Here is a 21,184-nt window from a genome sequence, read left to right as displayed (position 1 = left end):
GACATGGCCACAGGCCAGTCCAATAGAGGCAATTTCCCGATTGAGGCTCCCTCAACCCAGGTGTGTCAAGTTGACACTAAAGCTATCCAGCACAATTGACCCCTTGTCAACTTGACACACTAACACATCACTATTAAACCATAAGCTTTCCAATTCTTGTCCCCAAACTATGATGTTAACATTAATATCACAACATAAGACAGTATGACCTTAAAAACCCCACAGTCCTTAAAAAAATCCAAACACTTAAAAGTCCATAGTCTCTTTTAAAAGTCTCTTAACTGTTGACTTCTGTAAAATCCAAAACAAGTACTATCTTATTTCAAAGGGAAGAATTGGGCACACCTAAGCAAAACCAGAGTCCAGTAAAGTAGCTTAAGGCTGGACATTTGGGATTCACTCATGATCTTCTGGCTCCAAAGGGTACTGGCAGCTCCACTGCTCTGACTCTGCTGTCCACAGCACACACAGCTCGTCTTGCAAACCCAGGCCAGCTCCATTCCACACCTGCCGCTGTCCGCTGTCCTTGGTGGTCGTCCCATGGTCCCGGCATCTCCAAAAAGCTGGGGCCACCACTGAAACTGAGGCTACACCTTTACCAATGGGCTCTTCTTGCCTCTTGGGGTGCAAAGCCTCAGTTTCCATGACCCCTTCAATCCTGGGGTCTTAACTGCAACTGAAGCTGCACTTTCACCTATGGCCTTTCCTGGCCTCTCAGAGTGCCAAGCTTCAGCTGCTCTCTATGACCCCTTCACGCTTTCAACACCAGAACCATGCAGGAAACTCACACATTACCAAGTCCTGCTTCCAGCTTGAAATAGAGGTGCGGGTCCCCTCTGTGTGCTGACCCTGAGGAAATACCTCCCAGAAGATTCCACCCCAGTGATGCTGGTCTCTTGTTGCTTACAGATGATTTTTCAGCCCCAGCTAACCAGCATCAATTGTCCCAGTAAAGCAAAGGTTTTACTTCAGGTTCTGGTCTCTTCTTAATCACAGCTGATTCTTCAGCCCCAGCCGACCAGAACCCACAGATTCTCAATCCAAAAATCTCACGCAAACAGCCCTGATGGCCTCCGCTTCCCTTTGAAGCTTTACAAGCCAGGCCTCCATCGTCTACAACTCTTTCGGCATAACTGTTCCAAGCTCCACAGCAACAAATTCTGAGCACTCAATGGCCTTTCCAGCCCAAAGTTCCAAACACTTCCACAGTCCTCCCCAAAACACCAAGGTCAGGTCTGTCACAGCAATATCCCACTCCTGGTACCAATTTCTGTCTTAGTGTGTTCTTCATCGCTGTGACAAAACACTCTGACCAGTACCAACTTGGGGAGGAAAGGGTTTATTTGTCTTACATCTCCCAGGTCGCACACAGTTCATCAGGGAGCCCAAGGTAGGAACTCAGGGCAGGAATCTGGAGGCAGGAGCTGGAGCACAGGCCATGGAGGAATGCTGCTTACAGGCTTGCTCGTTTGGCCCCTGCTCAGCCTGCTTTCTTATGCAACACAGGCCCACCTGCCCAGGGGTGGCACCACCCACAGTGAGCTGGGCCCTCCCACATCACTCATCAAGAAGATGCCCTTCAGACATGGCCATAGGCCAGTCCAATAGAGGCAATTTCCCGATTGAGGCTCCCTCAACCCAGGTGTGTCAAGTTGACACTAAAGCTACCCAGCACACTTATCTACTAGGTTATTTAAGATTCAGAAGTTTACCTCAAAGCATATTTCTGGTGAGAATTATGAATTTAAAATGAATAAAACTTCTAAACATAAAACATTATTTTGTCGTGTTAGATAGATTGGCTCTTAGCTTTATAGGTATGGCCATTCATTTGGCCATTTTACTGATTGACCTGATTAAAACACACAGGTATTTATTCTTATTCTGAAAATCTAAGTCAATCGTGATGTTTTAAAGTTGTATTTGTACGATCAATAGAACAGCGTTGCAAAGAATATGAAGCCAAGTGGATGACAGAGAGATTAAAACTGAAATTTTGCATAGCTTAAAAAGTATATTGTTAAAATGAAAACATATGTGAAGAACTTTTATAATTATTAAAGTTTAAACCACAAAGGAATATTTTTGCAGAAAATAAATAATAGAGGGTCTTAAGAATACAGAGTAAACAGAAGAGATGTTAAAATCTTCCTACATAAATGTACAAAGATTATATTGCACATAAAAGACATTCCTGGGAGTACTATTGTTATTAATTAAATATTCTAAAGTTTAACTATATGGGCTATAAGTGTCATAATTTCATAATGTATATAATATATAATGATCAAGTCAGTTTATATCCATTTCTCAAACATTTTCAAAAATTATTTTGATTAACATATAATTGGTCATACTTATTCAGTAAAGTATGGTATTTCAATTCATGTATACAGCATGTACTGATAAAATCAAGGTAATAAATAATTTGTAGCATATATATTATAGGTTGCAATGAACTTTAGTCCCTACTGTTCTGCAGCTACTAGAACTTAGTATTTACACTTAGCATGGTCTCTGTTCCTGCTAACCACTGTCCCACCACTGTCCTTCCTTCTTACACTTTCTAACCTAAGTAATCACTATTTCAAATTTAGACCCACTTTCTAAAACATTAATATATTTGAGAAAGCATGTGATTCTTATCTTTTCAGTATTATTTCACTTAATATCTAATGCTTTGGTTTTATGTTTATTTTTAAAGTCACGTATAAAGGTAAATAATAAGTAGGACTAAAACTTTAAAATTCTGTTTCACTAGTCCTACAAGCTCGTGGGAACCTATTCATATGATTCTATGGCAATCGTGTCAGAATACCCAAGTTCCATGCAAATTCAGGCAGAGAATAACCCAGTGTAGAACTGGGAAAATGAACAGCAGACCCCAATCTTATCTGAAGGAATGTTGACAACTGACTGATGCTAGATGAAGAAGAGCTGATCTTCCTAAAACAAGGGACTCTAGATAGGCTAACTAGACTCAGTGGGTGGATTTGTACTGGGGAACAGCTGGGGACACTGACAATCCAATGGGCCTTAACAGTGATGACAGTATATGGGGTCCAGTGGGGATTGGGATATAAAGATATTAAGATTGTTTGAGATGTTCTGTATGAAATATACAAAAAATTCAATAAAGAATATATAAAAATAAATAAAATTTGGTTGCATTCATTCTATACTGAGCTATCGACAAAACAATGCATTCAATCACCTTGAAGGACAATTGAAACTGTTGGCTTTGTAGACAAAATACATTCTTGTATGTTCTGATATACCTATGTGTTTATTTGGCCTTTTGAAAAAAAAATTGAATCAAAGTTCTTGCTATACTGTCTAGGCTTGGGCACAAATTAATCCTTCTGCTTTAGCCTCGCCAATAGGTGGGATTATATTTGTGACAGGAAACCTGGATAGGCTTCTTTTGATAACTGTGTATTCATATCCTTTGCCTACTGTTCAGCAGATTATTGGATTTATTTCTTTTGGAATTTTTAAATTCTTATACTCTGAATATTGACATCTATGAAGTAGTTAAATCTTGTATTTCATATAAAATATGTATCTTTTTTATAAAATCTTGAAATTGAAAAAAGTTCAATTTCAATTTGTTGCAAGAGATAGTTTTCAGTATTCCCCCATATCAATCTGTTCCACACACCAGGCCATGGCATGCTTGCCCTATTCAGAAGATTACTACAATAATATTAACTATATGCTCCATTCAGATTTTGTCGGTTTTTTGGTTCATTCCCATTTCCACCTTCAGAATCCAATCTTGGCTCTATCCTTGCGTTAGTGGTTAACTTTGAAACAAAATTCCAAACCTAGTAACGTGAGAATATCCCCTTAATATAGGGGTTCTTATGTAGGGGACTATTGGCACAAACTAAAGTAAAAGACATTAAATTATCATCCTGCTGTATTTAAATTATAAAAATTAAATGAATTAAAAGCAGTGCAGTACATAAAGTAACGAAAACGAAGACTATTTTGGCAAACGTGTCTTTCTGCCTCTCAGCTGTGCTGCTTCTGTCTCGAGCCTTGAAAATGTAGACATGTACCAGTGAGTCCTTTTGCTGTATTTTCTCCAACCTAGGTTTCTCTAACAGTTGTGTTTTGAGTAGAGTGGGGCTGTGGGTCTTGCAAAAGGAAATTACAGAAGTGTGATCCTTACCACATCATAACAGGGCAGAAAGCATCAGGACAGTTTATCACTAGAGGTTTTAACCCTGAGCGATTATGAGTGCCATGCCTGCAAGACCTTTCAATAGAAAAGCCACTGTTCCCGCTTCCTTCCCTGCTCTGTTCTCTATAAAGGGTCATGGAGTCAGCCTTTACTCAAAGAAAAAAGAATTAGGCTTCCTGTCTTGGGGGTGTGTGGGTAAAATAACTACATATAATATTTGGAACTTTTACTATGTAATATTTGTCTTATCTCTGTTACTTATTTACACACTGATTTATTATATGAATATAAATCTGGTAAGTTTTGTGGGTTTTTTATTCTAATTTTTTTGATAGTTTCTCCCTAGTCCCAGCCCACCTAAGAGTCACTATGTGAAACAACCTGGCCTCCATTTCACAGAGGTCTGCCTAACTCTGCCTCCCCAGGGCTGGGATTAAAGTCCCTTGCCACCACACCTGGTGGTAATTTTGATTTTATGAGTCAAGTTATAATCTGTTTTTTGTTGATACTGCTGCTTGAAGTGTTTCATTACTAATCACTGAGAACTTGTACTGATTGATTTGATTCTGATATTTTTCTGTTGTTTCAGTTTTGTTTTTTGTCTCTTTCACTTAAATTTTTAAATTAATTTGTATTCTATGTGTATGAGTGTTTTACCTGCATGTACGTAAGTACACTTGTATTTTGTAAGACCAAAAGAGGGCATTGGATCCGCTGTAACTCGAGTTAAGGATGGTTGTTAGCTGTCATGTGTGCACGTGGAATCGAACCTGGGTTTTCTGCAAGAGCAGACAGTGCTCTTAACTGCTGAGCTATCTCTCCAGCCCCAGCAAGATGCTTTATTCATGTTCTGGGGTTAGTTGGGGTGTTTGTTTGTTTGTTTGTTTTGGTAGCAAATGGTGTTTAGAAGTTGAAATCTAGGCATAGAGTGCTTGTAGCTAAGCGGTATCACTGCTTCTAGGAACTTTTCACAGACAGAGCTACTGCTATGTAAGTGTATCCATATGTACACATGCTTATGTTTCTATATCTGAATGTGTATTCAGGAATTGAGCTCAGAGGCTCACATCAGAAAAAGAAAGGAATGAGCTCATGTTGATATTTAACTTTGGCACTACAAAAACAGCTCTTCCTTGGTTTATTTGCAATTTCTTTCTCTGGCACGAGAAACTTTGTTCCTACTATTAATAGCATATTTATTTATATATTCCACCCTATAGTCATAAAAGCTTATTTCAGAATTGTTTATATTTACTCTTTGAGGAAAATAAAAATGAACAAACAACGAGAGTGGAACACATCTACTCATCTGTACGTAGTTAACTGTATTCTCCTCAGGTTTTGTCCTCCTTCTATTTTGTACTATTTTTTCAAAATAATTTAAGCTATATCCTTTCCCTCCATTGCCCTCAGTGACATCCCATTATGTCTTTGTAATTGACTAGACTGAATTGCCAGTGTCCCCCTCTACCTTAGGAGACCCTATACTGTTTACTTTCTTATTCCTTGTTTACGTTCTGTGTGGCTCATCTTTGCATCGTGCAGCTCTGTGTATTCTGAAAAGTGCAGTCATTTGTCCAGCAGTTGAGCAGCAAACAGAGCAGTCCTACTCTCCCCACTTTCCTTCTACAATCACTTAGAGTCAGTTTTCCTACGTGTCCAACTCAGGCAATCTCCTTCCCATCTATGTTTTGTCTTTTCCAGAATCTGAGGTACTTAGAATCACACAACCATTAGACATTTGGTCCTTCCCTCTTTCACTATCAAAATGCATTTTGCATTCATACACAGGGATGTGGGTACACAACTCAGTGCAGAGTATTTGTCTAGCAGGTATAAGGCCCTGGATCCATCCCTCAAAATTGAGGTGGGTGTGAAAAGAAAGAGATTTATTTATAATATGCTTGAATCAGTAGCTCCTTTCAACAGTTGAATAATATTGTATAGCTACACCAAGCTCTCTGTCAGTTCACCAGTTAAGACAGCATTTATTTGTTTGTTTGAGACAGAGTTGCACTATATAATCTAGGCTGGTTTTGTACTTGCAACACTGGCCTCAGACATTTGGTTCTCCTGCTTCAGTTTCCTGAGTGCTGGGGTTAGAGGTATGTGCTGCCATGCCCAGCAGCATCTCTAGTATTTCCACATTTGATGAATAAGCATTAAGTTGCTATAAATATTTAAATATAAATTTCCAGTTAAAATAAATTTTCTGCTAATGTGGGTGTATGTTTAGGAATCATATAATTTATGTATGTAAATAATTCTCCACTTATGATGGCTCATTTGTGATCTTTGAAGCTATAAAAGTTCAAAGGAAGCCAGGCATGGTGGCACACGCCTTTAATCCCAGCACTTGGGAGGCAGAGGCAGGCAGATCTCTGTGAGTTCAAGGCCAGCCTGGTCTACATACTGAGTTCCAGGACAGCTGAGGCTACAGAGAGACCCTGTCTCAAAAAGACCAAAAAATAATGTTCAAAGGAAAATGCAGATAGTATAGATTCTTAATCTAGTAATCTAATCCCCTCACGATGCCATGCTGGGCTGTTCCTGTGGCTCAGAGGTCAGATGTGCTCACTGCACTTCTGTTTATGACTTGTTCAATTTATCTTGGGTTCACTGGGCTGTAATCATTGCAACTCGGAAGCATCTGTATTTGCATCTAGAAGAAATGACTGCACACTTCCAAAGTGGCAGTCCCATTTTGAATTCCCAGGAGCAAGAACTGAAAGTCTTCATGTCTCTGTATGCTTACTAACCTTGGGTGGTATCAGATATTTTTGAAAATTTTAGCCATTTCTATATATGATTAGTGGTATCTCATTATAGCTATACTTTGAATTTTCTTAAAGACTAATGGTGTTGAATGCTTTCCCATTTTCTTGTTAGCCAACTATAAACATGAAGTTCTGATATTTTATGTATTTTTATATTGAGCAATTCATACTATCACTGTTTTAAGAGAACTTTGTCTTCTTTTCTTTTCTCTCTTTTTTTTTTTTTTTTTTTTTTTTTGAGACAGGGTCTCCCTAAAGCCAAAGCTAGCTTGGAACTCACTATGTCCACTAGGCTGGCCTGGATCTCAAAGGGATCCCCATGACTCTACCTCCTGAGTGCTAGGATTAAAGGTGTGTGCCACCACACACATCAAGAGTTCCTTTTATATTGTGGCTACAAGCCTTTGATCAGATATGTGTTTTATAAGTCTACAATTTATATCTCCATTTTTATGAGTATTTCGCAAAGATTTTTGAATATTATATTTAATATTTATACTTAAGCTTTGATTTACCTATTGTAATGTGAGACTTATCATTAGCTAATTCTTTTTGTTATAATAGATACACATGATACACATTAATGCAAATTAGAAAAAACTTCCGTATTCTAACATGTTGTCACTTCAAAATGTATAACTTATATGCTTTCTTATCCTGAAGTTCTCATGTACTTTGTAGTTCTATTGGTCCTCATTTTAAGTCAGAGGTTTAAGATTTAATGTTTTACTTTTTTTTCACTTATGGAAAATTTAAAGTCTTCAGTGACCTTCAGAAGTCAGCCATCACAGTTCAATGAGTAGCTGAATTGTGGCATTATAGTAACAGTCCTCTGGGACACCGTTGTGTAGTATTGTAGTCAGTGACTACATGCTACTGCTGAGCACTTGAAATGTCATTAGTATGACTGAAGAAATTAAAATTTTGAATTTGTTGTTCAGAAAAGTCCCAGTGTAGACATGAGGAAGCAGCTACAACCCAGAAAAGTCGCAGTGTAGACATGAGGAAGCAGCTACAACCCCATCTAGGGAAGCTGTGGCAAGTGATGGCTGCTGGGAGCAAAGGTGGTATTCCAGAGCAGCAGAGGTGGTCTTCTGGAGCAGCTCTTGGGTTTCTCTCTGTATTGAATTTCTTCCCTGAATCACAGCACAGAGCTGAGAAAAGTCCCCAAGATTCCCAGTAAGGTTCATTAAGATTTCTTTTCAAAAGTTAAAAATAAATAAAACAAAACAAAAAAATGAAAGGCCGTCAAAATGACTTAGCAGTAAAAGCACTTGCTGCCCAAACCTTGGGCTATCCATGATCCCTGGAATCCACACTAAAGAGCCAGATTTGGTAGCACAGATCTAGAATCCCTGAACCCCTGTGGAGAGATGGAAAGTTTGCAGGCTAGCCTCAACAAGGTGGAAGGCAGATGAGAAATGAACTCAGGAAAGTTGTCCTTAAATCTCCACATGCTCAATGTGTGTACAACCACACTCACACACACACTCAGATATACACACACACAAAGAGACACACTCATACACACACAAATAAAAATAGAGCTGTGATCTAGGTATACAGATTTCAAAGACTAGGTATGAAGAACATATGTTGTCTCAATATTAACATTTTGATTTAAATTTTTGTTTTTCATACAATATAATTTGATGGTATTTAAATCCTCTCCCCTATACTCACCTATCCTTATTGGCTCCTGCCCAATTTAATGTACTAGCAGCCATCTGTTACTATAGTTCCTTTAGGTGGGGTGGGAACTTCCTACCTACTTCCTCGTGTCTATGCTGGGATTTTGTCTGGCTTGAGTTCGCATGGACATATGCATTCTGTCACCATTGCTGTGAGCTCTTATGAGCAACTGACCAGTTATCTGGAAAACTTTGTTTCTTTGTGGTCATCAATGACCTCTTGTTCTTACAATCTTTCTGTACCCTCTTCCACAATAATCACCGAGCCTTGCAAGCAGAAGTTTGATATAGGTTGTGCTATTCAGTGATAAGCACTATGCAGCCTCTTCTTCTCTGCATATTGGCCAGTTGTGGGTTTTGGTATTAATCACTGTCTCTTGCATAAGAAACTTCTCTGGTGAGAGGTAAGAGATATATTAATCTATGTGCATGACAATAAGTCATTGAGAATCAGTTTAATATTATAACTAGTAGAAAATTAGCATTAGGTTTTTCCCTAAGTCCTGTGATCTGTATAACCTATGCTTCTAAGCCTGATATCAGTGTCAGATATGGGCTCCATTCTATGAAGCAGACCTTAAATCCAATTTAAAGAGTGGTTGGTTACTCTCATAACATTTGTGCTATTATTGCACTGGTTGGCATATCTCACCAGGTGAATTGCTATTATAATTCATAACATTCACCACTGGGGAAGGATGATGATTATTTTTTCCTTCTAGTAGCTTACATAGCAACTTCCAGCACTGTGAACACCAGCCAGTAGAGATGAGGCTCTAAAGTCAACACCAGCTTCATTTCTCCTTTTTTCTATAGCTCATGTATGCATTGTCCTCACCATCCAGTTCTGGTAGGTAACCAAGAGGAGGGGCAATTGCTATAATTATTTGACTGTCTATGGAACCTGTAGTCAACAGCTTCTAGAGCAGGGGTCTATTCCTGGAATTGAGGGTTTTTAAAAATTATTATTATTAGCCTTTGATGTGTAGAAAGGGTAATGTCAACTTGCTCTCCTTTTAATCTCTTTTTATGATGTATATACTTCTAGAAGTTTCTACAATGGTAGGTTCCCATATGACATTTTCTAAAGGCTTTTAGTATTACTTATCCCTCCCTATATGCCCTCCTCTGCCCTGCCTTCTCATTCCTCAACCTGTTTAACTCTTTCTAGTCTAGTATTTCTCTTTCCACTTTCATTCTACTATGTACAACCGCCCATCCCAGGAAGCTTCCTCTGCCATACACCCATGAACATTTATTAGTCTCTTCGCCTCTCTGAATAGTCAAATAAAAAACACATATCTATGATTTCAAAGCTCGTATCCAGCTTTGAGAGAGAATATGTGATGTTTGTCTTTCTGAGTCTTGATGTACTTTGGACACAGGATCTGTAGCAATTGAGCTGTAACTGACCTGGAAGCCTCCTTCTTGAAGACTAGGTCTCCTAAGAAGATATGGTAAAAGCTGTCAGGAGAGAAAAATCAAACAATGATCCTACTCAGTGGTAAAATCTAAGAACCAGAGCAAAGACTGACCCAGTAAACTATCTTTATTTGTGTAGTAGTGGCACTTTTATTTTGGGAATAAGCAACAGCTATCTTATTGGTGTTAAGGCCTGCTCAATGGGAGAGAACTCATGTGTAGTATTATTAAAAACACCAAATACACATGGCTGGAGAGGTCATAGAATCTAGAGATAAAACTACTTCTGTCACTTTCTTAGATCAACAGAATTTCTTACTTTAGTCTAAAATCATAGCTTATATTTACAGACAATGTGCCTTTTACCACTCATCAAAAAAGCTTCTTTTTCCAACAGATAAAGACTATTACAAAATTCCAAAAAATTTCAAACACAAAAAGTCTTTGTGAAGTACCCTGCCTGAAGTGAAAGAACTATAATGCAACTTCAACAACTAATGCTCAAGGAACATTGCATAGAGGGTAGAAAGAATGCAAGAGCCAGAGGGACAAGACACCTGCTGCTATTGAAGGCATTCTAGACATGGTAGCAAAGACACCTACTGCTATTTAAGGCATTCTAGACATGGTAGCAAAGCTGCACCAATGTCATCTCCCTGATATGGTGGTCTAACGAGATCTACATAATGACAAAACCAGTTGACATGTCAAGGTGGATGGTGGAAATGTCACGGAGTCCCTCCTCAAAATGAATAGCTACAAGCAACCAGTGGATTCAGAGGAATGAAGAATAAAATTTCTCCAGGAACTAGCAACCTCAGATGTTATCTAATCCCTAGCAGGGAGCTGTTCTGGTTTGTTTCTCCATTGCTGTGACAAAACACTCTGACAATACCAACTTGGGGAAGAAAGGGTTTATTATTCAGGTTACATCTTTTGGGTCATAGTTCATCAGGAAGCCCAAGGTAGGAACCCAGGCCAGGAAACTGGAGGCAAGCGCTGGAGCACAGGCCATGGAGGAATGCTGCTTACTGGCTTGCTCCCCTGGCCCATGCTCAACCTGCTCTCTTATATAGCATAAGCCCACCTGCCCAGGGGTGGCACCACCCAGAGTGGGCTGCGAACTACCACTTTAATCAACAAAGAAATTTCCCCACAGATGTGGCCACAGGCCAGTCCAATGGCTGCAATTCCCCAAAGGTGTGTCAAGTTGACACTAAAGCTATCCAGCACAGGAGCTCTAAACATGAATACACATGTACACATGAATGGATTCAGTGCACCACACACACACACACACACACACACACACACACACATATATATATTTGTATATTTACACATGTATGTATGTACAGGTAACAAAAATAAAGACGAGGAGAAGAAATTGGCAATTGGTGGGGGGACATGAGAGGAGCTGATATGGGACTGGAAGGGATGGAAATAATATAAAAAACATTTTCTGTATGGCATTCTCAAAGTGTTTTTAAAGGCCTGGGATTAAATAGCAAAGCTCTCAATGTAAGCACAAAGCTTGCTGGAAATGAATGCTTAAGGACAGCATTTCCTGATACCCTAGGCATGCTATAAATGTGGATCACAACAATGGAAAAGCTATGATCCTGGGTTTCCTTTCTTTGGTGTTAAGGACTCAGCTGCGTCCTTTCCTTCCTGTTCCAATGAGTTAATACCAACTCTTCGAACCTCTTTGCTTTTATTTGCTTACTTTTAAAATGCTATTTTAAGTTGACATATAAAATGATACATATGTATTGGTTATCATGTTACTTTTGATATATGTATAATTCCTGTTATGTTCAACACCCCATCTTTTAGTTTTATCAAAATATAGACAACCATAGTATCATTTATAGTCACTTAATACTTAGTACTTTTTTAACCTCTAAAATAGCACATCTAAGACTTTCAACTTTAGTTTACAATACAGGAAAATCAGAAGTAAGTTCACATTTCTGCAATGATCATTTTCTTCTTCTATAGGGCATTTGAAATTATATATACATATGTATATGAAATGAATGAGGTTTTTGATGTACACAGTTATTATTTAGCCAAAATTAAATCTTATTTTCAAAAGATAATGAATGTAGAATAGTATCAAAAGAAACAATTTTGACTTAAAATTTCATTGCTAATTATATCTATGAAAGTAACTTCGAGAACTTTTAACCATGTAGGATAACATACTCAAGGTTATAATATTACATATTTTCTAGAACACCAAAGAAACCTAAAGAGTATGGAAACCTTCAGGATATTAAGCTTAAAATACATGGAAAATGTAATTAAATTCCTATGTATTATTTATGACAATTATCTTTATGCTTCAGCAGGTGCAGTATTAAGCCTGAGTTTATTAAACATTTCTTCAGATCTAAATTTATTATATTTTGAATCAGCTTAAACTTAAATTTTCTTAAGCAATTATATGTCATATAACATATTTTTCAAACAACCAGGCTGAGTAAGTGAAGGTGCACTCACACTGTAGAGAGCATATCATGGGAAGCAGAGATTGTTGTTCACATACTCCACTGTGTCATCAGAGTCTTGAGATATTACATTCTCATTCTGTCGAAAGAGAAGTCAAAGATTAGCTAAGTGCACTGGGTGAACTATATATACAGAGAAATGATCGGCTCCAGTGGGGGGGGGCTATGGGAGGGTGCTGGTTGGAATGGGGGTATAAAGATTATTAAGATTGTTTGAGATGTTCTATATGAAATGCACAAAAATTCAATAAAAACAAATTTTTTTTTAATAATTTATTGAGAATTTCATACAGGGATACAAGCATATAAGGTGTTTTGATCAAATCCATGCCCACTCCCTCCCCCTCCAACTCCTCCCATATCTCCCTATCACTTTTTTCCGATAACTTCATGTACTCTGTTTTGTTTATTTTTTTATGGGGCTTTTTGCTCCTTTAACATTCCCGCTGTGAAGAGGTAACCATAAAATCTTTTAAGCATTAGATTAGAGCTCCCAAATAATTTAGACATTTTTGGCCTTTGGAATGGAGTATATTGCTAAGAGGCCCAAGGACATTTTGACTTTTAGCCAAGAAGCTGGCTACTTTTCTTTGGAGTCTTTATACCCTAACTGCCTAGCCAGTTCCTACCTCCTATTCTTCTCACACCATCCTCTGAAGAAGTTACCCAGCTTGTGGACAGAGACCACTCTGACTTGATAAAAACAAATTTTAACTCATGCAATCTCTATGGAAAACAGTGTGGAGAACTCCTTAAAAACTAAAAATGAACCTACCATATGACCTGGTTACACTACCCATTGCACAACCATGTTTGTTGCTGCTCTTTTCACAATAGCTAAGAGATGGAAGAAACCTAAATGCCCCTCAATTGATGAGTGGTTAACAAAAATGTGGTATATTTACACAATGGCATTCTATTCAGTAGTAAAGAAAGATGAAATAATGAAATATGCAGGTAAATGGATGGATCTAGAAACTGTTACAGTAAGTGAAGTAACACAAACACAGAAAAACAAATGACATATATTCTCCCTCATATGTGGATCCTAGCACCAAATCCTTTTAAATTCCAGGTCCTTTTAATAAGATGAGGCTATACAGCAGTCCTTCTGCATGAAATAACTAACCTCATCATGACTTCAGCTGATCCTGATCACTAAACATCATCACAATTGGGTTTGTTGACAGTTGTGCTCATTCATTAAAGGAGGGCCAAGCAGGGTCATTGGACCTCACTGCACTATCCAGCCACTCTTCCCAGCCAAGTGTATGTAATTTGACCCTAATCACACATGGCCCTGGATTTAGGGAGAGCTAAAGTACACAATCTCGGGAAGCCTAGGAAGAGAAAGCATGACCCATGCTGGGTAAAGGCTTTCCAACGTGCATACCCTCAGGTCATCCATATACCTCAGCAACCCCTCAATTATCTCTAAAAGTAAGCTCAATAAACTCATTAGTTACTCAGTAAAACTTTAATCAAACATTGGCTCTACACTAGAACCTTCAAAGGGAATAAGCATTGCTTAGCATCCCCAGGAAAAGAAGTCTCACAACAGATGGAAAATTTATTTGTTAATGCTATTGTGTCTCATAATTATTTAAAAAAATGATGCCAGGTATGGTAGTGCACACTGTTAATCCCAGCATTTGGGAGGCAGAGGCAGGCAGGTCTTTGTGAGTTTGAAGCCTGCCTGGTCTACATAGCAAGTTCCAGGACAACTGGGACTACAAGGAGATGCTGTCTCAAAAAGACAAAAAAAAAGGAATGGAAAAGAAAAAATATGAGAATGTAAAAGATGTTAAAAGGATATGGGAACGGAGATATTTTCCAAAATAGAAAAAAATGAGAAAGCCTAAGCAAGTGATGAAGGTCTGTTTAGGTTTGTTATGATATATAAATGATAAGACAAAAATAATATATACGTAATCTTAAAATTTCTATGGTCATAGTTTAATCAACTAATTTAAGGAAGAAAATATATATCTAGTAAAGTTTATCTGAGAATATTTTGTTTTTTTACCTAAGCCTTATCTACATAGCACATGATAATTAAAAGTACCAAACTGGTGGAACTAACCTTATTGGATGTTTAACAGTCAGAGTTTGAGGCCTATACTAATGTGGTCAGAGGGACTTAAAGGACAGTTTTTTCCCTTGCACTCCAAGGTCGACTAAGTTCCAGGGGACTATGGAACATCTCTCAAAATATCCTGTAACTGTGGTAAGTCACATGTACCCTTGTTTAGGAAGGGTATGGAGACCCCATGAGATGGACTTGAACCAGTGTCCAGTCTACAAAGAGGAGGGTCAACTCAGAGGAAACATATCATTCACTCTTCCAAGTGAACCAGACATGGTCAAGCAGGACCTTTGACTTATCTTCACATAGATGGAACTGGTAAAAGAAAGGAGACAGGAGCTCCTCTCAAGCCCAGGTGACCCCTGAGGAACAGATCCTCAAATGGCCTTAAGTGTAAAATTACTTGGGCTAACTGTATGGTGTTAAACACCCAAAAGGAAAGTATAACCAAAGAGTAAAGTCACCAGTATACGTCTTTAAGAGTTCAATCCAATGTCTGGATTACACTTCCCAGACATTAGGCTTAAGTTTATGTAAAAAGTTATTTAGACAATTATTTCTCATTGATGATTTTGTTCCTAGTCAGAAAGTTCTACTGAGATGTAAGACTTCAAATCTTGGTCTCTAATACTGTAGTGCCCACCTGTAGCTAGGGGAGACAACTAGCTATTGTTCTAAAATGATGGATAAATTTGTTTTCTCCCCCATCTAGAAGCCTTTGAGGGGGAACTGACACTGATTGTAACCGCTCCAACAGCTATCAAAACACCTGAAAGCAAATCCTGAGTCCATCAGTCTCGAGTTCAGTCTTGGAAGACAAAAGAAAAGTGAGGAGGAACCCAACAGAAGGATGCTTTTGGAATATCTCATCAAGAAATCCCAGTGGACTCTGATAAGAACATTTAAAATTTGCCGTGTTCTGACTTTTTTCTGGTTCCCTGTCTAGAACTTGCAATGCTAACTACTCTTGCCTTTACTTCTCTTTCACATCCCCTATTCACCAGTCAAGGACCTTCTTGTCTCCCTACAGGTAAGAGTTATGCATCTTTTGGATAGACCCACTGAAGGGGAATGCCAATTGCCTCACACTGTGTCCCTGTTCAGCATGGAAGAAGCCAGAGCAGTCTGCGTCCAGATTCCCTATTGGCAATTTGGCTAACCTCTTCGGAGGATGGTGTGATAAGAATAGGAGGTAGGAACTGGCTAGGCATTTAGGGTAAAAAGACCCCAAAGAAAAGTAGCTGGTTTCTTGGCTAAAAAAAAAAACCAAAAACCTCACAATGTCCTTGGGCCTCTCAGCAACCCACTCCATTTTAAAGTCCAAAAATGTCAAAAATATTTAAGAGCTTTTATCTAATCCTTAAAAGATATTAGGGTTACCTCTTCAGAGGGGGGAATGTTAGAGTAGCCAAAAGCCCCATAAAAAATTAAATCAAAGAAGAAGAAAGAGTACATGAAAGTATCAGAAAAAAAGTGATGGGAAGATATGGGAGGAGTTGGAGGGGAGGGAGTGGGCATGGATTTGATCAAAACACCTTATATACATGTATGAAATTCTCAATAAATTATTTATTTTTTAAAAAACTTACCATAGATATTACAAAAAATAATAGGAAATCACTTATGAATCTACATATTTTTATACAGTATTACTGTAATTTTTACTCATGTCAATGTATGATTTTTTTTAATTAAGAATACTATTGTAATATATATGTTATAAAAAGGAGATGTTATTGTAAAGAATGAATGCTGTAGACAAAACTCTAAAGAAGTGGATATCTCTTGATACCCTATATTTCATGCACATATTTTACTAGGCATTTTATTTATAGTATAAACTGTGTCCACAGGAAATAAAATAAAACAAAGTTACTATATCATCTAGATAGTTTAATTACATACATAATGTAATATAGGTCAAATAACTAGATAAACTTGTCTAAACACCTTTCATTTTCAAGTTGATATTTGTCAGCCTAATTACACAGTTCCTGTGAATAAAGGAAAGGATTCTCAAATATTCTTGAATTATTTTTCTATTATTGGTAGGATTGTACTTAATAAAATGAGAAAGTGACTTACTAGAATTCAATCACACTAGTAGGAATAAATATTTGCAAAATTTAGAGAACAATGTATAGCTCAGACTGGCTTCGAATATGATTTTCCTGCCTCAGCATCCCTGTAGTCTATTAAGGTCTGGGATTACTGTGTATGTCATTAATTCATCAGCCACAAACACCTTCACACTATAGAATGAAATAAAAAAGATTCAGTTGTCACCTTAAGATTGCCTCCTTAAACTGTATGCTTTAGATTTACTACTTGTCAAAAATGTGGTTTTGCTCCAGACTCAATAAGCTGCTCACGTTTAGAGATCACTAAAGGTATTTCCCAGTGCGCGCGCATGCACGTGCACTCACACACAGACACACACACACACACACACACACACACTCACACTCACACACACACACACACACACACACACACACAGTTTTTTTCTAAATGTTTTTTCTCAAAATCTTAATTTTTTTCTTTCTGAAATTAATATATTTAAAAATAAACTTTCACTTATGTTGAGAACTTTATGCATCCTTGAATTATGCTTAAGAGAGGTCATAATTTAATTTCCCATCGCATTTAGTGCTTTCTCCTAATGCACTTTGATACTGATTGAAACATATTTGAAGAAAATACAAGTATGAAGAAATATACTAACTATAAAAATGAATTCTCAACTAATTCTTTTTTTTTCAAGTGTACAAGAAAATACAAGTGTATCACTTCATATTTTGTGACACGTACTTAGGGTGTTGTAGGAGCAATACGCGAAGCAATGATCTACAGTAGGCTTTATTTTCCTCCCTCTTAGTGGTTATGATAATTCAAACCCTCAGGCATATCAAGAATCTGGAAAGCACCTGGGGCCCTGGCCAAATGCAAACCTGACATCACAGTGCCTTCTTTCTGACTTCAGCCTTCACTTGCACCTGCCTTTCTGAGCTTTGGTTTAAAGACTATTGTATTTAGATAGCTACTTTCAGTATTGTTAAATCCTCAAATTTGAAATGAAAAATGAAATTTCTGTAGGTAGTAGAATTTCTTCCTGTTTAGATCTGCTTAATGAGTAAAACGCAAATGCAACTTTTGTTCACAAAGCATGCAACGTATTGTTTGTAATTCTTGACATAAAGGACTTAATTAACATAGGAAACAAATATCTGCACTTACAGCTTTTGAATCTACCATGTTATAATTATTTGAGCATTTTGTTATTTTTTACTTTAAACTTGTTATTTTTGAGACTTTCATATATGAGTATTGAACTAATATTATTTCTACCCCTCCCTCTCAGCTACCAACCCCTCCCATGTTCTGTTCACCCCTCTCAGTTTCATGTCCTCTTCCTTAATTATTGTTGCACACATACACACGTGTGTGTGTGTGTGTGTGTGTGTGTGTGTGTATACAACCTATGGTGTCCATTTAGTGGTGTTGGTATGTACATGTTTTTAGGGTTGACCACTTGGGACTGGGTAATCAGGGAGCTTGTCCATGGATAAAACTGATTCTTTTCTCCCAGTAGCCATTAATTCCTGCAGATCCTCATACAGAGGTATGGTCTCCTAAAATTCCCTCATCAGCCTGGCCTGTCACCTGTGATGGTTATTATGCAGGTCTTGTTTAGGCAACCATATTGTTGCAATTTCATGGGTGCAACTTCCCTGTCATGTCTGGAACACACTATCTAGCAGCAGGCATCCCAGTCCACTGGCTTTTACAACTTTCTGTCCCCTCTTCTGTGATGTTCCCTGGACCTTAGGTATAGGGGTTACATTGGAGATTCTCAGTAGGGACAAGGCACCCATGATCATCCATTCTCTCTAACCCTGACCAGTTTTCTCTCTCTGCAGTTATCTCCATTGCTTGCAAAAAGAAGCTTCTTTGATGAGAATAGAGCTACACTAATCTGTGGTTTTAAGAATAAGTATTTAGAATACAGTTAGAAATTGTATTGGTTTAGGGAAATGCAGTTAGTAGGTTCTCTAGGATCTATGACCTCTCCATCCATGGGTATTTGGCTAGGGCTACAGTAGCAGACATGAATTCTTTCCCAAGCAGGCCTTAAGTCCAAGTAGATAATTGTTGATGCCCCCTATATAAAAATGTCACTGTTGCACCATTAGGGATATCTTGCTGCCTTGGTCATTTGTTGTGGTTCATTGGTTCTCCAGTTGGGTAGGACTATTGATTGCTTTTCTCCCCATCAGCTTGCGTAACACCTGATATTTTGAGAACTGGTTTCGATGAAGAGGCTTCCTGGAAAGGTTATCTTCTACTTGATTCCTCCAAGTCCTATGTCTAAGTAAGTGCTGTGTTCAGCAATGAGGTCTTACCTTCAAGTTTTGGGAGATAACCAAGGGCAATGGCAATAACCTACATTGTTTTAGAGCTCTTTTCTACCCTGACCAACAACTCAAAAGGAGATTTCCATGCTTGGAACGGGTTTTTTGTTTGTTTGTTTGTTTGTTTGTTTGTTTGTTCTGTGGTTCTCAGGAAAGAATATTATTTCATGTGGTTTAATGCAATTTTAATTGTGCTTATAAAATAGTATGTTTCCCTGTGATATTTACATACATTATTGATGTTATTTATCTCTTCTCCTCCCTCTCCCTCTCCTCAGCTAAAGATCCCCATAGTTCCCATTTCTCTCTTCATGGCATCTGTGTCTTACTATAACCCATCTAGAGTTCCTTCTCCTCCCTCACTCACAGTCATTTTTTACAGTTCTGGCTTCTTGGTTCCTGATTTACATACTCAAATCTAAATATTCACAGTTAAGAAAGTCATAAATATTATCATTATGCCTATTTTCACCAAACATCTGATTTGATGTTTTCAAATTGATTTGGAGTAAGTCAGAAAAACATTCTAGAATGGCTCTGATACCTATTTTGCAAGTCATATTTGTATGTGTACTTAGATGTGCATTTCTTAAATAGTTACAACTTAATTGCTCAATGTGTTGAATAAAAGGCCCTCAGTGAATAAAGCTCATTCTATTTTTGATTGATTATTTATATTCTCCCTCTATGACAGGTAGAGAAAAAATCATTCTTTTTCCTTTCCCTACATTTATGTCTAAACCATTCAAATAATGAGGAAGCATTTTTCCCTTGCTTCTCTGCCTCTCTTTCCTCCTATATTAGTCACGGCATTGCTCGCCATGTGGTAGATGTAGGATGCAGACTCAGTTTCTGTCATTTTAAGCATCATTTTTTTTTTATGTATGGTTTAAAGTTAGCAGTCTTGACAAAGAAAGGGTTCCCAAATCCCTCCTTAGAGTAACAAGATCTGGTGTGGGGGATTGGCCTCTTTGTCCAGTTGCTGAAGATCCAGCAGTTTAGTTACCTAGAGAGGAAACATGAAGGTGACTCGTTAAACATTTGTAGTATTCATCTCAATCTTTGTCAGCAAAGAGAAATGACTGGGCTTGCATGGGAGTTTATATGAAGCACAGCATGTGGAGAGAGTAAAAGGAAGCTAAACTTCTTTGTACTTCTTTGAGAACTATCAGAAGAAGGGGAAATTTCACAGTGGAAGATTCATGTGGCTACCGCAGCTCTTGATTCATATCTCAATTTCTTGAGACCAAATACAGAGGAGAAACAGCTTTAGAACCCCCTAGGTAAGCGATAGTCATGGAAGAGATCAGGCATCCAGTTGTCCAGAGTTTCCCCTGGCCTGACAGTCTGCAACCAGATAGCTTTGGCTATCGCACGTAATGAATAATGAGCTAACAGATTAACATGAGCCTTCTAAAGGTAAAGTAGTTCAACTATAGAGATTATGGAGTCCTTCTCTTTAGGTAAATGTCTAGAGAAGGAAGTAGCCAAGACTGCAAGGGGTCTAAACACCAAGATCCATGACAAAATGAGTTATCAGGGATTCAGTAGAAATAGGGTTCGAAGGGAATTGACTGGTGAAATGCACGGGCCCACTTAAAAGTATACAGGCAGGGAAGCCTGGCTTCCTGGGGCAATTCAGGTTCACATTCAAGATAAGCACTCAGCTTTAAATTCAAGACCTAGTATTTTAGAGAGTGGATACTAGATCAAAGGGCATAGGTGGGAAACAGATCATATATTTTCAAGGATAAGAAAAAATATTCAGTGTACTTGTAGCTCTTATGATCAAGGGCACAGTGATAGGAAGTAGGCTAAATAGACTTCAAGTCATGTCTTGAAGGCCATACTAAAGAGTTCAGATTTTTCTAACAGCAACATGGGCCAGAAAGAGTTTGACTAAGGGGGTAAAATGATCAGACTAAACTATTATCATATCACTGGAAACCACAGCTAGTCCAAAGGCCATTGTAGTAATTAAGGTGAGAGATGCTGGTGGCTGTTAAATTTGATGATAGTGGTAACAGAAAAACTTTTGGATTTGTGAGCTAGAAATATATTTGTATAAAGTACAAATTTGATGAATTTTTATCA

General features: G+C 38.0%; 1 protein-coding gene across 2 annotated transcripts in view; it reads right to left on the bottom strand.

Annotated features, from left to right (window-relative positions):
• Positions 1–21,184, bottom strand: part of Fut9 (fucosyltransferase 9) — a 263,625-nt gene that overhangs the window by 125,695 nt on the left and 116,746 nt on the right. The window contains exon 2 of one of the 2 annotated variants that reach the window (XM_008839599.2): positions 12,585–12,671. The exons of the other annotated variant lie outside the window; for it this stretch is intronic. The gene's annotated coding sequence lies outside the window, so the exon portion shown is untranslated. The remainder of the gene's footprint in view (positions 1–12,584; positions 12,672–21,184) is intronic. 2 annotated transcript variants of the gene reach the window in all.

The sequence above is a fragment of the Nannospalax galili genome, unplaced genomic scaffold (genome assembly GCF_000622305.1).
Source record: "Nannospalax galili isolate Female #2095 unplaced genomic scaffold, S.galili_v1.0 scaffold78, whole genome shotgun sequence".
NCBI lineage: Eukaryota > Metazoa > Chordata > Mammalia > Rodentia > Spalacidae > Nannospalax > Nannospalax galili.
Note: the sequence above shows the minus strand (reverse complement) of the source record. Positions and strands in the feature narration are given on the sequence as shown.